Source organism: Phasianus colchicus, chromosome 15, assembly GCF_987193195.1.
Source record: "Phasianus colchicus chromosome 15, bPhaCol1.hap1.1, whole genome shotgun sequence".
In the NCBI taxonomy this organism is placed as follows: domain Eukaryota; kingdom Metazoa; phylum Chordata; class Aves; order Galliformes; family Phasianidae; genus Phasianus; species Phasianus colchicus.
Genome location: NC_143450.1, coordinates 3,461,446 through 3,479,416, shown reverse-complemented (window position 1 = coordinate 3,479,416; position 17,971 = coordinate 3,461,446). Strand labels below are relative to the sequence as shown.

At 41.1% G+C, this 17,971-nt stretch overlaps 1 long non-coding RNA gene across 24 annotated transcripts in view; it reads right to left on the bottom strand.

The window, feature by feature from the left end:
- Window positions 1–7,007, bottom strand: part of LOC116231969 (uncharacterized) — a 128,779-nt gene extending 121,772 nt beyond the window's left edge. For 20 of the 24 annotated variants that reach the window (XR_016471466.1, XR_016471448.1, XR_016471461.1 and 17 more), the window contains exons 1-3: window positions 6,555–7,007; window positions 3,499–5,482; window positions 2,531–2,586 (exon numbers count right to left, since the gene is read on the bottom strand). This is a non-coding gene — a long non-coding RNA (uncharacterized LOC116231969). The remainder of the gene's footprint in view (window positions 1–2,530; window positions 2,587–3,498; window positions 5,483–6,554) is intronic. The other 4 variants (XR_016471458.1, XR_016471465.1, XR_016471460.1 and 1 more) reach the window with 3 other exon arrangements.
- Window positions 7,008–17,971: the final 10,964 nt, after the last annotated feature.

Below are 17,971 nucleotides of genomic sequence, written 5' to 3'. Positions count from 1 at the left end.
AACTTAAGGAATTCCTTAAGTTTCCTTAAAGACACCTAAAAATGGCAAATGAGAATATATTTAGAAGACTCCTTAAGATACTCTGCCCATCAAGCAAAACGTTTACAATTATCATCAAAGCCCATTTGGATATTCATGGCAAGTCTTCTGCTTGCAAAATCTACATCCCAGTTCAACACATCTTCCTGCACTGTTGCCAACATCTGATGCTGAATTTGGCAGAAGCCTCATCTCTACGCTTTCAATATCAGTTGGCTAATTAACATTTCCTAGAAAATCATTCTACTCAACCAGAGGGTTCAGCAATCAAAACAACTCTTGCAACCCCTGACTTCTATTTTCTGCAGGGTTAAAAAAAAATACAAAGGTGGAGTATTTCAGTAACTATGATATTTATTTCAACTGATCAGCTCCTTGTAGTGCTGAACTGTTCAACAGTGACAGTTAAAATATTTCATAGAGAATGAACAATCCACACTACGCCACAAACATGGAAAGTGCAACTTCTGAATGAGGTGAGGTGGGAAGAAAGCTGCTCAGATATGTTCCCAGCACTGCTGCTGATTTGCAGTAATGTCAGACAGCTCATAACATGGATCCCAAAAGTACATTTGAACTCCTCTTGAAATCAGGGATAGCTTCTGATGCTCCCCCAGTCTAAGAATTAGGCCATCCACCATATACAATGGAACTTCTCACATCTGCAGGAAGAGCAATTCATTTAAACATACAGAGAACAAAAGCTCCCACTAAGTAGTTGTCCTTGTTAATGACAATTCTTGTGGTGGCTTTCCATTTTGTATGCATGCTTGCTTTCTTTCAAATAAAACAAGAATTTCAGGCAAATCAAGGTAGATGTTCCTGACTGACCTTCATACAAACCCAACAGTAACAAGGGTAAAGCATCTCCAGTGAGAACTGGGCAACTTACATCATTCATGTGCAAAAAAAAAAAAAAAAACAACACACATTTGCTTTTCTGAGCATCCTCTTCTGAAATGTGATATAGAGAGACAGTGATGAGAAACGGTGTGAGTGATACAAAATGTCAGCACAACGTCAGACTGCACCAAGTCATTTAATAATCACCCAACTCCTCGATCAGAGAAATGTGATCAAGGTTGTGAGATTCAGAGTGCTAAGTATACATTTTCAAATGTGCTGATTGATAAACACTGTTTTTCTTCTAGCACCTTAGAACTGCAGCAATGCTTCCCACTCTGCAGAAAGCAACCCTTTATTTCTAGGTAATGTATGGTACTAGAACAAGGAATTCAAGTCTGATCGCTGTATTAGGCACACTCACATTTAGCACTTACAGCTGGAAGAATCCTAAAGGAATTCCATGGATGTACTTGTAACAGTTAATTCTTCTAGATGTAGGCTCAAGTCTAAAGTCATGCCTGGATCTGAGTGCTGCACACTCCATAACTCAAAGCACTTGTACATCCCATGCTGGGGCTTCAGCCAGTTCCTATTGGTGGATCACTACTACTTTGAACTCAGCACATAAGAGTCCATATATAGAATATACATTACAGTGGTCACTCCATACTGCACTCTCTTCACCCATCCTGTTATGATATCATGCATTTTAACAACTATCGTATTATGCCTTAGAAGTAACTGCACCTCAACAATAAATTTTGACAGCATCTCTTGCCACGGAGGTGGCATCAAAACTGCAGTGACCTGACACAGCCAGGGAGCATGCAGGTAACAGCTCCTTCATACTGCACAGCCAGGAAAGAGAGAAGGCAGAGAGATGATGCATGTTAAACGAGCCACATCAAAGTCACAGAGCTGGTGAAGAAAGTCAAGAGCAGAGTTAGAAGTATGGATTCTCTATCAAAGATGCGTGAGGCATAAGTATGTACTACAGGGTTGCTATGACTCTGCCTTTCTCATTTCATCGAATGTAGGAGGTCAGATAGCCTGGTAACATTTTGGCTGTCTGTAAACAATGCATGTACTGAAAAGAAAAAGGACAGGCATGTCCCATCATACTTCTCAGTATCCACAGGGGAATAGCTCCCAAGACAGAAATGGAATGCGCTGCTGCCAGAAAGAGCTGCATGATTAAGAGCCTGAGGTCTGCACCACTCCCTGTTACTCTTCAAACCAGACCCCCATGCTAGCGAGCACAGAGGAACCAAAGCTGCAGAGCTCTGGATGAAATACAGACTGCACATGCTCCTCCTTCCCTCTCAAGGGGATGGCAGGGTTTGACCCATTCTCACATGGGGAATTTTTTGTGCCTTTTCACTGGAAAACAATTTATCCCTATTTCCTGCTATTTAATCTGAATGCTGTTTATGCTCACTTTCCCCAGTTAAACAGCCCTCATCTCCTTTTTCTGGTATAACCAGACCCTACCAGCTGTACATTCTCGGCTTCAGGAGCACAGAGAGATTTTGCTGTAGCTGCACTCAATCACACTTGGCTCCTGGCACCCATAAGCATCTTCAATGTGCGGAGAGCCCACCAAGGCAAAGAACCTGTCTGGTCCCCTCTGGAAAGCTGTACTTACTGATGCACTGGGGATCCAGCAGCAAGGCATCTGAAGGCTTGCTCACCATATCAAGACTAGAGGGGAAAAAACCCAACAGAATACATATATTTACTTCCTTGTCTGCACAGGATCAGCAGCACTTTGCACAGCAAAGCTGAAGCAAAACATCTGAAGGTCTTCTTCTGCAATGCACCACCACTGTTTATCAGCACGAGGTGTGCAGCAGCTAAGCCAGAGTAAAGCATCTGTAGGGTGGGCAGACAGGGAAGCTGCAAGCTATGTGCAGAGGTGGTAGAAATCAACTTCACCCTTCTAAAGGTAGCAGGTAGACTGATGTAGATGAGCTAAGTACTTACAGCCTCTGCAGAATGGCTGTCAGCTACTGCAGCACTGAGTAGAGATAAATTTGTTACTATCCATAAAAAACTGCCAAATAGGGATGTAACAATAGTTTTAATTATCAATGAGTGGCTTTAGTTCTGATGAGGCTTTTCTGCATCCAAAACAGTCTTTTCAATATTACCATTAATGAAGCAGCAGTTGACATTTCTCTGTCCCCATTCTCCTCCTCCCCTGTTCTCTTGATCAGTTGTTTTTCAATTCATCTCGTACTTTTGAAAGGCACAACAATGACAGCTCTCCAAACAACATCTCCTTTATCTTAATAAGCAACAAGACAAAACTCCCACAGCCTACCTCAATCTTTAGTTCCAGTATTTCTAGTGGAGTTTGGGACTTCCGCAATTTCAACCTCCTGCTTATCTACTGAAATGCCAAAAAAAAAAGCAACACTAGTGGCACATTGTGCACTGATGAACCGTTCTTTTAGCTACTGATTTTCTGTATTCTTTTTCTTCTCCTGTCATTTGCTCCCTTTCAGATTTATCAAAATGCACAGTGTTTACTCCAAGTCCTAAATGCTGGATGACCAATTTAAAACAAAAACCACTGCTGACCTCAAACTCTGAAACTCAAATCCAACTCACCCTCCAAGCAGAACAGCAGCTGGCACTGGAGATATCCACCTCATTTCCTTATGCTATGGATAAGCACAGCCTTAGCTGGCTCCACTCCCCACGCAGCAAAGAGCTCTGTCAATGCAGACCTCACCCCGAAGGAAACATCCCAGGTCCACATTTCCTGCTCAGTATTTTCAGTACCTGCCAGGCTGGAGTGCAATTAGCCCAGATACGCTGCCTCTTCATGGAGCCTGTTAAGCCTGTACAGCTGGATGCACGGATGGCCTCAGGAAAAGAACTTGTTGCATTCACAAACTAGCAAGCCCATGCAGGAGTTTAGTGAAGGAAAAAGCAGATACATCTATTCATCACTGCAGAAAAAAAAAATAAGTACCTATTCTCTCCAAAATGGAGGAAAAGAATAATGCTAGGAGAATCTCTGCCACTTAGTTAGTCTTATTAATATTTGGTTTGATTTCTTGTTTTAAATCCGCATTAGAAACTATCAACTCTTTCCCCTTCGTTGGACATTTTCCACCATGTTTGTACAGCATAGTTTGAACCCATGCACCTACAGGGAACAGGAGCATCTTCCAGTTGTCTAATGGCTAGAACCACTAGAAAACAGACTTCCTGCCCCAAGAAGGAACATACATTGGTGAATAAAAATTAATAAAAAATAAATAAACAAAGACAAAATACTACCCTAAATAATCTAGCCCATTTGAAGAGCAACTTTACAGTGAGCAGACAAAACAGGCAAGACTCGTCATGTATGGGTGAGAAAAGTGTGGAGGACCCAAAGCTTCTCTCCCAGCTGGGAGGATTTTTGTTTCCCTTTCCTTCTCCTCTGAAGGTCCATATACTCAAGGGACAGATTTGAGGGAGGTTTTGCCCAAACCTCTGTGCATGAGTAGGTGACAGCATTGAAGCCCAACCCAAAGCAAATTCCTGTGTACCTCTGTAGCCCAGCACATGAGAGTGCAGAGGTGTACCTTCCAACTCTGATACCTCCCCCTGGATTTTAAGCTCGTATAGTAAAGTTTATGTTGCTGGTTGCTGTGTTTTTTAGGTTGCCATAGAAACCTTCAAAAAAACTGACACCCTGACCTCTGCAGGCAACAGACACTGCCCAGAGCCTCTAGAAATCTAAGGGAAGGCTGCCATGCGTAGCCCCTATAGCTTTGAATCGGATGATTATTCCCCAAAAAGGTGGTGCAGGAACTAAACCCAGCTTGGGCTGTTCTGGGAGGCACACAGTGGAGAAGGAGCCTGGTGCTGCCCTGAGTCGGGGTACCACAGTCCTGAGGCTGGAACAAAACAACAGCTGGCCCTGAGCCCTAGTTTTATTCAAGAGACTACAAAGCATACCAGGGCACTGGTGAAGCACATCCGTTTATATTTGAACTCAAGTGTACTGGCTCTCTCCTATATTTTTTTGGGTGGAAAGGGAAACTCAGTGGGTCATAGCAGGGTAATCTCTTTTTAATGTAGTGTACTGTGCAAAATCCACACAAAGCCAGCCAAAGCAAGACAGATATTAATGATATTAGCTTGCCCACGTACAAAAATAAGACATCGAGAGTGTTATTAATCCGCCTTGATGGCTTTCTCAACACAGAACCACTCCAAATTAACAAATAACTGTCTGTTAAAAAGGACAGAAAGAATATCAATAGAATTAAAATGCATTTTCCAATCCTGTTGTGTATTTGTTTTAGATATTTATATGGTCTCCACTTCGTCAGTATCTGGACTTCGTACATTTTTAACATAATTTTTCTATGTGGTAGGAAAGCATTTCCCCCCATTTTGCAGATGGGGCATTAAAAGAGCGAGCAACTTGCCCAGCAATGGCAACCAGAAGTATTTAATTAACATCAGGCTTCAAAACACATACCAAAATGTCATCTTAAAGCCATGAGTTTCAGGAAGAAACAGTACATTTTTTGTATTTGTCTTTTGTTTGCTGAATCCAAAGATGCTTCTTGGCTCTTGTTCCCAAACATCTCTGAGGAAATAGAAGATATTTTAAACAAAACAGGTGCACAGAGGCATGTGGTTTCTGAACAAAAATAATGGTGAAAAAAAAAACTGTGAAATGCATTAAAAAAAAAAAAACCAACAACATTTTTGTTGTGCCACAACTGCAATGAGAAACACCAACCTGAGGCAAGCCAACACGTTGAGAAAAGCTGTTCAATCTTTATACTTCTTTCTGCATTTTCTACATCTCAGTGCTCTACGTTCTACTACATTTTTCTGCCTGTATAAAGCATCCCTTCTATAGCAAACATGAAAATGAAAACCACTTTGAAACCAGCATTATGGATGCTGCTGCAGTGCTAGCACTGGGACACCAGGCAGAAGCCCTGCCACTTCCAGCAACACCCAGCCACCCAGAACAACTGGTCTGGATGGCAGCAAGAGAGAGCAAGCCCAGCTTGCCACAGTACACAAATACGTTAGCACACCGAGTGTGGATCTATTTGTATGACATGACATGTGGAAAGTTCTGAATTTGATGGATAGTTAACATAGGCTCTGGTGCACAGGACCTCAATGTGCACAGGTACAGCAGCAGCCTGATTAGAGCTGGAGGGAAGCACATAGGTTGTCTCTGGAGCGAGAGAACCTGAGAGCCTTTTGCTATGAAATCTTACACAATTACGTGATATAAATGAGCAAACAGATCTCAGCCTTGTGCCAACAAGCTCCCTGGTGTTGCTAGAAATAGGCTCACTTCTCAGAAAACAGTATTTTCATAATCAAAATGAGGAATCTTCTGGTGGAAACATGTCTTCAAGTAAAAGAAAAAACAACAGTGAAAAGTCAATAAAAAGACACAGTAGTTTGGCAGGGATGGATTTGAGCCTTAAGTGCAGAGCAGGTTGCACTGACCAGTGCCTTGGACAGAAAGAACTACAAGAGGCAGACCCACTGGGTTCTTGGTAATGATCCATAAACAAAATGTAATAATGCTCCAGATTTTTAATAACCTCCTTTTTAAGGGTAAATCTTATTTCTTCTGCTAGCTCTCTGCTTGGAAGCTCAATGTGCACATCAATACCCAGAAGACTCACCAAAACACCACATCATGCTACAGACAGGGCTGCACGGCAAGAATTGATTCCTCCTGATCTTGAAGTGACCACCAAGGCTGGCTCAGAAATCCATCTTGCATGGATTCGACAGAAATCCTGGAGCTGCAGGGTTTTCTCATGTCATACAGTGAGATCCCATTGAGGATTTTTCCTTGGCTGACGGAAGACATATTTGCACATTTAAACTGCTGTCTGCATTTACCCATGTGGCTTACTGTTTCTTTACACAAATGTGGTTTTTCACTGTTGTGCAAACATCTACAAAATCAACAGGACTGTTACATCAAGTCACTTGAGCTTGAAGGTCTGGTAACCACAGATGAACCACAATGAAATTAATCTGCCTGGGTGTCAGCTACACTATCACCAGCTCCAAAACTTCTGAATGTTTAGGATATATTTTTTTTTCCTTTTTGCTTCCAGAACACTCTCATGTCAGATTATCTTATTCTTTGACTTGCTGGAGGAAATAAGTTACCTTCTTTCCTAGTGAAAGCTAAGATTTTGATCGCGTTTCCTTGCTTTATGAGGAGAGGCATTAAGGAGCAGAAGACTTGCAGTGAACTTCCTACAGAATTGTTAGTTCAGTTGGAAGGGACCCACAGAAGTCCAGCTGTCTGAGCTGAGAATTCAGAGCTGGCATCATTGAGACAAGTACCTTAATGCAGTAAGACACAATCATCGAGGCTCACCACATCTAAGGAGAAAATACACTTAGGGCTCACACCTGATTTCCAACCCAAATGATTTTCTTTGATTCTCTGGCTCTAAGAACAAGACCCTGGGCTGTCCAATGCTTTCTGCAGAGGTGAGGAGCAATGCCCTGGGCCAGCACCCTTCCCAGAGGCAACTGCTGCTTCCCACCTGCTGCCCCTGTGCCCAGCCTGTCCCAGGCCAACGTGCTGCTCCTGCCATATGTGTGTGCTTTCTCCCCCTGCTAGTGAGGATAGCCTTGTGGGACACTATTGCATATTGAAAGACTGGATTTCTGGAACTGCTTGCATGATATTATTTAGAGAATGAACAAGGACACAGAACGGCGAGGGAAGAACAAGGCTAAAGGATTTTGCAGCTCTCTCCTCCACCAAATTCAGCATAATTCCCATAGAAAAACTTCCTGCTTTGAGCACGAGGGCAGCTTCTCCTGTCCCGCTGCACACCTGCTCGGTGCTCAGCCTTGCACTAGCTCAGCTATTGGAAACAAAGCACCAGCCTGGGCTTCAGGTCCTAACAACCCCAATCTACATCCACGCAACCAGTCCTCTCATGTCATTAATTGTACTGTAGTCTCTATGGACTTTGAAGCAGGCCAATCTTTGAAGGAGGAGCTGGCAGGAGCCATTAAGTCAAGTAATGCATGCCTTGCTGATACAACGCACACTGCCCAGCAGCTCCCCACCTCTGCGTGCTCCCAGGATCAGTGCTTTGACTTTTGTTTGATATTTCAGTCCCTAACCAAAGTGAATCTAAGCTAAATACCAGCACTTGTTCTGCTTTACAACTAAATCCATTAAATTTATAGATGAAATATTAAGGTTGTCATGCAGTCACCAAGCTCAAATGAGGCCAAATTTATGTCACCTGGAGAACACAAATATTTTCAGTGACATCAGTGTGCTTTAGACTGAACACACAGAAAATACTACTTTGGATGACCAGGAACCTCTGCTTCAAAAATGATTTAACAGCTTAAATTTCACGAGTCACAGACTGCAACTCAAGTTTCTCATCTATTGCTCATCATTTCTCAGAGTAAGTTACAGAGACAAACCCTTCACTAAGAAGGGATGCAGCATTTCCCAGGAGCAGGTATTTTTGCTTTTCCTGAGCAATAGCTGGTGTTTTCAGAGCATATGGTATCCAAATGCCCCTGTGGAAACAGCACTCACTCTCCTGGGGCAGACGTGCACATACACCTCATAAAAAAAGACTTGCAAGTCAAAATCCGCTATGATTTGGAATGCAGGACCTTTTCTGTAGATGCTGCAGAGCACGAGGTGCTCCCCAGATGTGCCTATTGTAATAAAACACAAACTTGCAGGACCAGCAACCAACCAATTCATTATGGCTTCCCACTTATGTGATCGCATTATAGAGCGCAGAACCATTAGGCCCAAAGGGCAGGTAAGGGAGGCACGGCTTGCTGTTAACTCTTTTTCTGCTGAATTAGAAGTGGGGTGTGCATATGGGTCATGGAAAGAGCCCAGTGAAAATAGCTATTGCACAACCTCACTACAGCTTGGTTATAAACTCTCTATTTAAGTGACTGGGACAAGAATGTCTTCTGTTTGGGCACAGAGGGCCAAAAGTAAATTATCTGTGGATAATATCAGCTCTCTTCCATTCTTTTTGTTGTTTTTTTTTTTTTTTTTATTTGTTAGGTTTTTGTAAATAAAATACACCTGTTTTTATGGGGTTTTTGCTGTTGTTTGTTTTTCTGAATGTGTGCTTTGTTGGTAGTGGTGTTTGTTGCCTTCTTTTTTTTTTTTCCCCTTTCTTTCCTGATTCACTTCATACTCCCTGTGGCTCACTCCTCAGGTTTTCACTTCAGCTAGAAGATGTTCACAAGCCACGGCTGCATAATCTGACCTCTGACTAATCCCACACTCCTCACCCTGGGAAATAATCAATGGGGACCAACCTTTTGTAAACACAGAAGCCTGTGTTAAGAGCAGTCATCCCTGAAATATTAGTACCAACAAAACACACGCGTAAATTACTTCAATTGGTAAATAAGGATTAGACAAGAGTTGTCAAAACAGAGCGAGCTGTAGTAGATTTACTAAGTTTTTCTGCTGTTTAACTCTGCCCTAAGTGTAAAGGGGGATATTTTTGGAAAGTCTTATAAAATCCATTCAGCTGTTTCTGAGGTAGATGAATGTGGAAAGAAAACCTCACGGCTGTCAACTTTATTTGTCAGATTTTTTTTTGTGTGTGCTCGGATAATTCTGAAATGGCTTTGATTTAAAACTCCAGACTTGGCAAGGGCAAATGGTAGCCTTGACAGAAAAACGAGTGCTCTGTTTTCAGTTCTGAAATAACCAACTTCGAGATGTTTAAAACTGGCTAGAGGAGCTGACGGCACCAACAAGGGTGCTCCATGTTAATGCCTGGATATTGGAAGCTGGAGCTAGCAATGCAAGTGCTGAAATACAGGAAGGGCCTATTTAAAGAAAAATCTCCTGAATTCTGCTCTCCTGCTAAGTCCCACAGCTAAATATGATGCAAAACATCATCTTCTTGAAACCATACTTTTTTGTTCATTAATTTTGCACTTCTTTCTATACTGAAATAGAAGACCATTGGTGGCCCTGCCTGCGGCAGAGGGGTTGAGATTGATGATCCTTGAGGTCCCTTCCAACCCATTCTATGATTCTGTATTAGTAGTGGACATGCCAAAAACCAACACATCCAAACTGGGCAAAAATGCTCACTGGTGTGATGAAGCAGTGCCTGGAAACCGACAGCTGCAGCCATTGGTCCTAAATCTGTGTTTGTTGGATTTTCTTCCTAGTAAATGGTGTGTCCTAGTCTTTTTACGCATAACAGCACCGCCTGTTGAACACTCATCTTCAATTTAGTACCAAAGGTGGTTTTTCTGTTTCTATAAATGACCGCTCACTCAAAAAAATACACCTTCTGGTCAAGCACAACTGCTGAACTCTATAGGTTAAGTGCTGAACTCTGACATCTTGGGATATTTTTCCCAAAGGCCAACCCAATTTAATTCACAAAAACTTACATTAGGAGAAAAATAAATTAAGAGTTTTGGTAAAACAGAGGGCTTTTAGTAACCTCCATTCAGTAGCCAAGAATTAGCAAGGAAAACACCATTTCCCATTTTTTAATTGATGCTCATGCCAAAATGCCTCAGGTATGTACAATCCCAAACAAAAGCCTTTGGGGAATTTCAGCCTCAGGAAACATACTCTCCTGGGCAAAATGTGGTTTCCTGGAGTCGGTAGTTCTACTGCAGAATACTGGATGTTAACTTTGTTAATAAGAAAACATTTTTCAAATGAAAAATGACTTGTTAAACCACTTTCATGTCACTTTTTCAGTAACACATTAAAGTAAACAAACCTAAGATGTTAAATAAAATAAAAACCCACTACACCTGCAGAGTTTTACCAGCTCACATTACAAAGTCCTCTCTGAAGTGGCTGGTGAGCTATTTCCATTACAAACAGCAAGTGTTCTTGAAAGTAATTCAAAGAGTCAAATTAGGCAGATTACATCAGAGTATATTTCCCTGCAGCATAAGGAGTTTTGAAACACCTGCCTGACATATTTCAACCACTGTAGAGAAAAATGGCACTGACTGGTTTCAGGAACTGCTGGTGCCTTGAAAGAAAGATCATTTTATATTTAATTATTTTCCAACAAAACAATTTTGTTTGCAATTTGTGCTTTTGTTTTTAAACAGAAAACACTACTAATGCAGAGTGCCAAAAGCGGACTTAATTAGAACGAGATATTTTACATCTCATATTAAACATCACATGTCTGCTATTTGTCCCAGCGCTTTCCTGAAGATTTTTTGTCTGGAACGTGCTCTAGCTAATTAACTACACTGCCAACAAAACTCAAGTCACAAGCTCAAGAAATTACAAACAGCACAGTGGGATAACCCAGCAGTGACAGAGATGAAATGCCCTGTTGGTCTGGGGGAAAAATGTGTGTGTATACAAATAGATCCCGAGTCACAAATCAATGGCCGCAGAGGATTTTCATCCTTGGGTACTTAGAGAAAGTCTGAAAGTTTCAGAGATTGAAACAATTGCCTCTTCATTTCAATTCTTGGAAAAATACTGGAACAAATCATTACACAAACAGTAAGCAAGAGACAGATGACTAACAGCCAACATGGGTTTCTCAAGAGCAAATCACGTCAAAGCAATCCACCTCCTTCAGGAGCAGACCGAGAGATTTTGTAGAGTGGAGAAAAGTAGTAGATGCAGCCCAGGCTCTAAATTATCAAGAGCAGCAGATAGGGCAATGAGAGCAGGAGCACAAGTCACTTGATTTAGCAACACTTTGTCATTCTGGACATTTCTTAGTTGAGATGTATGCACACAGCTGGCTAGAAAACCATGCTGACCGATTTGGTAACATTGATTCCTGCAGTGCAGGAGGCTTGCCTTGGTTATGTCCTTAATACATTTTATTTAGACTTTTCCTGAACAGCTCCAATGATGAAATAGGTAGCATGCTTCTTAAACAAATGGCTAACACTGAGCAAGCTAGGGCTGTAAAGAAAGAGGAGATGAATAAAACCAAAGCACAAACATAGGAAATGATTCAGGAAAAAAAATGGGATTGCATTCAATGTGTAAAAATACAAGATTTAATCCTAATCTAGAATAATGAGATTGCACAAATCAGAGCCTGGGAATGCTTCGTGTCTGATACTAAATACACTGAAAATGTAGAACTGTAATCATGGAATCTGGGCAGACAGCAACTTCATGGTGAAGAAAAAGATAGAAACCAAAGGACAGCCTGTGAGACACCACCTGCTGCATCAGATGGATTTCAGCTCAGACACTACAACCTGCCTTGAAAACTCCTCAGAAACACCAAACCCAAGACTACACTAGCGAACAACTGAATAGAGGTTTAAAAAAAAAAAAAAAAAGTCTTGAAAAATAATGAAGATTTTTAGAACAGAAGAGATTAAAAGGTGCTTAAATAAGTATTCTTCAAGTATACTTGGAATGAAAAAAATTATACACTGTTTTCACTTAGGATATTGAAGTGGCATATAGAATGCAGAAATATAGTGGAATCACCTCAATAAAAGCAGAAATGTTTCTCTGATACCTGTTAAAGCCACTTCCACCATGGCAAACTGCTGAGCCCAGAGAGTTGTTCCAGTTACACTGTAGATTCTCACAGTGGCAGGATAACACTACTGACAGTCATACAGAAGAGGTACAAATTCAGAAGAGCTTTCCAACTGCAAAGACAATTATGCACCAAATTAGACTGTCTGGCAATGCTAGAACTGAACTCAGTTATTACAAGCACCATGACTGCATTCTTCCTAGAGAATTCTTTAGAGAATTATTTATGATCTCTGTAGATTCTCCATTATCCACATGTAATGCTGCAAATAGCAGCAGAAGATGCTCTATAGATCACAAGGTGACTTTGTAAGGCAGGGAGCTGAGAAATGAACTGTTGATTCCTCAGCTCAAACAAGGCTCATCTCCAAGTCTCTGAACAGAAACCACGATTTCTGCAGTGTATTTAGAGATTAAAAATGTCCCGGAAGTTGTAGTTATAATTAGAAATGTAATTCAGTTTCCTAAGGAGATCTGTTGTGTTCTTCTGAATAAAAAAAAAACAGAACAAAAAAGACAGTAAGTCACTGTTCACTTCCTACTTCCCTGTTTTTGCAGAAGTGCACACACACACACACACCAAAAAATTATTGGTCCTACTCCTGCAAGCTGTTAAACACTCTCATTACCATGGCTGAAGAGAATAAGCTTACTGGACTGCTCACAATTCCGTTTTCAAATCTCATTATTTAAAGTGAGGCGCAATGATCCAAAAAGCTGATTGTGTGTCGCTCACAATCACTCCACTGTGATTTCAATCAGGAGAAAAACCAAACCTTTATGAGAAACAACAGTTTGCTCTGGAAGGTGGTACTACTCCGTCCAGCCTTGTCTCTGGATATATTGGCTGCATTCATTGCACTCTGCAGAACCAGAGATGGGTGGAGTGCAGGACATCCTTTGTCTCCTCCTTTGAGAAGGGCAAGATGAATTACCAAGGTTAAAAATCCCACTATTCAAGTACACTGTTGCTTAGATGAAATAACAGGACCCACATGTTCAATTGTATATAAGGAACTATGTAGGGAGCACCTATCCAGCAATTATGAACATGAGGACCTTTTGCATCAATTCACATTAAAATTTTGCTTTATGTTAACAATATGACATCTGAAATTAAGCAGAAAAATATTTCCTGGCATATTTCTCACTCTTACTTGATTCTCTGATATTTGGAAAGATAAATCTAAACTGAAACTCAGCGTCAGGTTTCGAAGTTTAAGCTTTTTTCTTTGAAACAGACAGAAGCTCCTTAAACTAGCAGTGCAAGCCAATATAACGTATTTCCAGGACTGCATTTAAAAAATCAGTGATAAAAAAAGGCAAGCCCATTCCTCACTTTAGCATCCTCAGCAATCTAAAGATAACTTGTTCTTAAGAAGCACCTCTCAATCTCAACTACTCTTTCTGCCTTTTTAGAAGCTGTTCCAATGCCCTGCAACACGTTGGTCTCTGAGGAATATAGCTGCCAATTAGCACCCATCTGGCACAATGAAAGCAATTAGCTAAACAGGGTGCATTATACCAGCAGCACTGCTGACCCTTTCTAGGGAATGATGGAAAAAGTTTGTAAGGAGAGATAAGTATTTTTTATTAAACAGCACTGTTGAAGATTACATGTTCCAGTTTCTATTGAAATCACTGAACTATAAATCAGTTCAACACTGAAGAGAGTTCTTCACCTCTTATTTCTATCAGCTGCAGGCATGCAGCATTGCAAGTTCTGCATGTTAGCATTTTTGATGAGCAGCTTTTAGCTGCGTATCAGAGCCTGACCATCAGCTCACAGTGACAACTCTGTACATGCTTCTCTTGCAAGGAAAACATAGGTGGTGATCAAACACCTGTGACTCCGTAAGAAAACAACCTGCCTTTTCTCATTATATGAGAAGAAACACAACAATTACAGAACAGAAGTAGGTAACGTGCCCAGTAATACCCAGAAGAGCAAAGCTACCTTGGGGAGCCAGCTGAGGAGTACGGGAGCATGACTCAGAGAACAGACAAGCAAAGGAAAAGTACTGCTGAACTGCAGCATGCTTCTGCCATGCCAGACCTGATGATGAGTTCTACAGAGCATTCCTGGAAGGGGAGGAAGGGGAGGAAGCCAGTTTGATCAGTTCTTACCTCCTTATCTCCTCAATTTTAAGTGCCAAGTAAAAGATTGCGTTCAGCAGAGTTGAAGGGTTTTCTTATTATGTAATGGGTCCCAGCAATGGCTAAATGTTGGCTTTAATTTTCTCACAGGTATGAGCTGGGGATCGTTACTTTCAAAAGCAACCTTGCAGTTGTACTATGTAAAGCATTGCAGATCATGTATGATGAGGATGTCACAGTAAAAGCATCATTTTTAATGCTGCACAAGTTTTAAAACTGTAAAACCCGCACCCTGTGAGTCAAACCTTAATTTTATAGAATTAAGAAAAATAGTTCATAAACCTATTAAAGCAGTTGTTGGGAGTGAATGAAATCAGTGCTTCAGAACAGCACTCTGAACTGGGATCCAAGAAACTGTGACTGTGCATCAGAAGCAGCTTGTCAGAGAGGGAGGATGCTGCACTTTTAAACCTAATTACAGATCTCGTGACCTTGGCACAACCAACACCTATTTTCCTTCTTATGCCTGGGTTTCACACAGTATTCATCACCTGCATGACAAAAGCACTTGCAGGTAGGGGCAGTTTGTTCCTCACGCATCTAAGGAATCACACTTGCAACCTAAGAAATTACTAGCATAAGAATACAAGACTATTAAATAGGTGACCCACAAAATCAGACCCCAGTGTTTGTGATGAAGTCAAAGAAGCTTTCAGTCAAGAGAAGAACGCTCAGGAAAAAATAAAAACGTGGCCCTGAAAATTACATTCAGCAAGATGAAAGTCTCTGAAGGGCTTCACAGCACCCTGAGCATCATTCAGCTGTGAGATACACACAAGGCCTCTTTCTGGCCAGCACATGCAGCTGGATATTGTAATAGATACATGTATATGTATGTATATGTACATATATATACCAGTATATCTATCACTTTTGCTGTTCTCCTAATTGACCCAAGTCTCACGTCCCTTTCCTGCTTCCTGGAGTGATGACTTCCACCTCCAGGCCCCACATGACTAAAGCCACTATTTGTATCCTTCCACACTGTACTAACGACCTACGTTTATAGAAAGTCTTCCATTCACAAGGCTCTTAAATTGCTGTACAAGGTCCATAAGGCACAGAAATTATTTACATGCAACTAACAGCACAGAATCCATCTGAAACCACAGCAGGAAGTACATGGTGGAGGCTTAATACATGAATTAACAACAAGTCTCCAGGCCATGCAACTTCAGCCAGGACTACCACACCTGGCACTATACAAACACACAACAACAGAAACTACATCCTGAAGGTCATGAGAGTCCCTAACGCACGTAGAGAAGAAGTGAGACATGAAGAGCTTAAACAACTTAATCAAGGTTGCATTAAAAATACAGTTAATTTTACAGGTCCGAAGCATGAGCTCAATGCCTGCATTGTAACAGCAGAGAACATTTTTCAAAAAGAAAATGACACACCAGTTCTGGGTCTACAGAACAGCTTTTTAGCCTTAATGGAAAAAAAATCCCTTGCCTAAATGGAAGCTCCCGACAGACATCATAATCTTTACAAGCGCTTTGTATGAAGCCCATTGCTGACACAATCCCACCAAGTCTGAAGCTGCATCAGCAATGTGTCCATACACATGCTTAGTGCCTCTTGGTAGACAGCACAAGTGTGGCCAGCCAGCTGGTACAGACAGCAGAGCTCCTCAGGTCCTTGCTGAGTACATCATTAACATCCGGAGCACTTAGCAGATGTTATTAAACATTGTGAACCATTTGACAGATAACATAAATATCATCAAGTGTTTGGCCTACAATACAACATCAGTCAATGCTTGGCAAACGTTGTCAGCCTCTTGGGAAATCCGGCAATGTTTGTAAGCAGTTCGTGAAGCTGTGTGCTTCCCTCCAAAAGGGGTTGTTTTGTTTTGTGGGGTTTGTTTTGTTTTTGAGAATGACTGCTGCATGTTTTTGGCTTTTCTAAAAAACATGGAGGCATCAGGAAAGAAAGATCTGGACTGGGACCACCAGCCTTTGTACCAAAGGAACTTTGAACCAAAGGAACCAAATCTCTGCACTGCAACCTTTAAAACCTTTATCTTTACATTACAAGAAACTCTGAAGTTCACAACAGCACCAAGTTCAGCAGAGTGGAAATGTTTTTTTCAAAGCAGCTATAAACTCAAATTTTTCCTGTCTGGCCTGCTTCTTATGCTAGTTAAGTAATACAAACTTACTCCTTCATTCAGAATTTCTTTTTAATCCCAATACTCAAACATTCAAATACTCTAATTCAAGTTCACTCTCCAGTCTGGGAACATAATCAGAAATAAATTAACAAATTATAAACTAAATTAAGCTACTGATATACTTATAATTAGTAATTAGCTTACAGTGAAAACAGATGAATATTGAAATCACTTCTCCAAACTCTGAAGAAGAGTCCCCTTGGGAAATCAGTATGTAATGTCCAAGTGAACTCATCTTCAACTTACACAGTGCCCTTCTCATCTAGCTATAGGTATTACATTCGTGAAGACCACGATTGCTCTTAAACACATTATGAAACTCAAACCTGACAGACTGTAATAAAGGAACACAATGGTTTACTAATTGTCTTAAAATAGTGCTGTAAGCTCCTTCTGCCAATAAACCTTCCTGAAGCCAGTTTCCAGAAAGGATGATGAGCAACAGGTTCTCCTAGAAAGGTATAACTGTGTCCAAACACAGAGCTTCCTTTGGAAGCCCATTACAAGGTTTCAGCTATTATTTGCACTACTGCACTATTCCAGATCACACATACTTAGGGGACTGTAGAAATAAGAATGAAAGATCATTCCCATGCTTAAGAAGCTATAAACTAAAGAAAAGCCCACTGAGCAGCTGGGAAAGTAACACCACCACATACTGACCACTTGTCTACAGCTGCTCTCACACTGGCCCTGCTGCTATACTCCTTGCAACAGTCCTGAAGACAGCCTAACTTCTTAGGGCTCTTATTCAGAAATCAGATTTTCAGTTATATATTTGAACTCCAATCAAGAAAGGTATAGAATTGCTTCAGTAATCCCTTGCATTGAGAACAAAAGCTGTACAATGAGGTCTGAGGGCTGTTACAGATACATGTTGGAAGTGTAATTCACGTATACAACAAAGTACCTTTTCCAGGTCATTTGCCACATAGACAAAGCATTCCTCTGTGCTCTTGAGCAATCTAACAGTTTAATAAGGCAAGCTGGATGTTTGCAGGAGTTACTTCAGCCTCTGGAAGAGCACCTATCTCCGGAGCAGAGCAAGGCAGCTGTTTAATAGCATGTCAACACCCATTCAGGAGAGGAAGTGAAGGAAAATACCACATCCACTGAAATTTAATTTGAAAGAATGCACACGTGGTTTAGGAACAGAGCGAGACAGAGTCATTTCAAGAGAAATGCTATGCAAACAACTTCCCCTTCGCTGTATA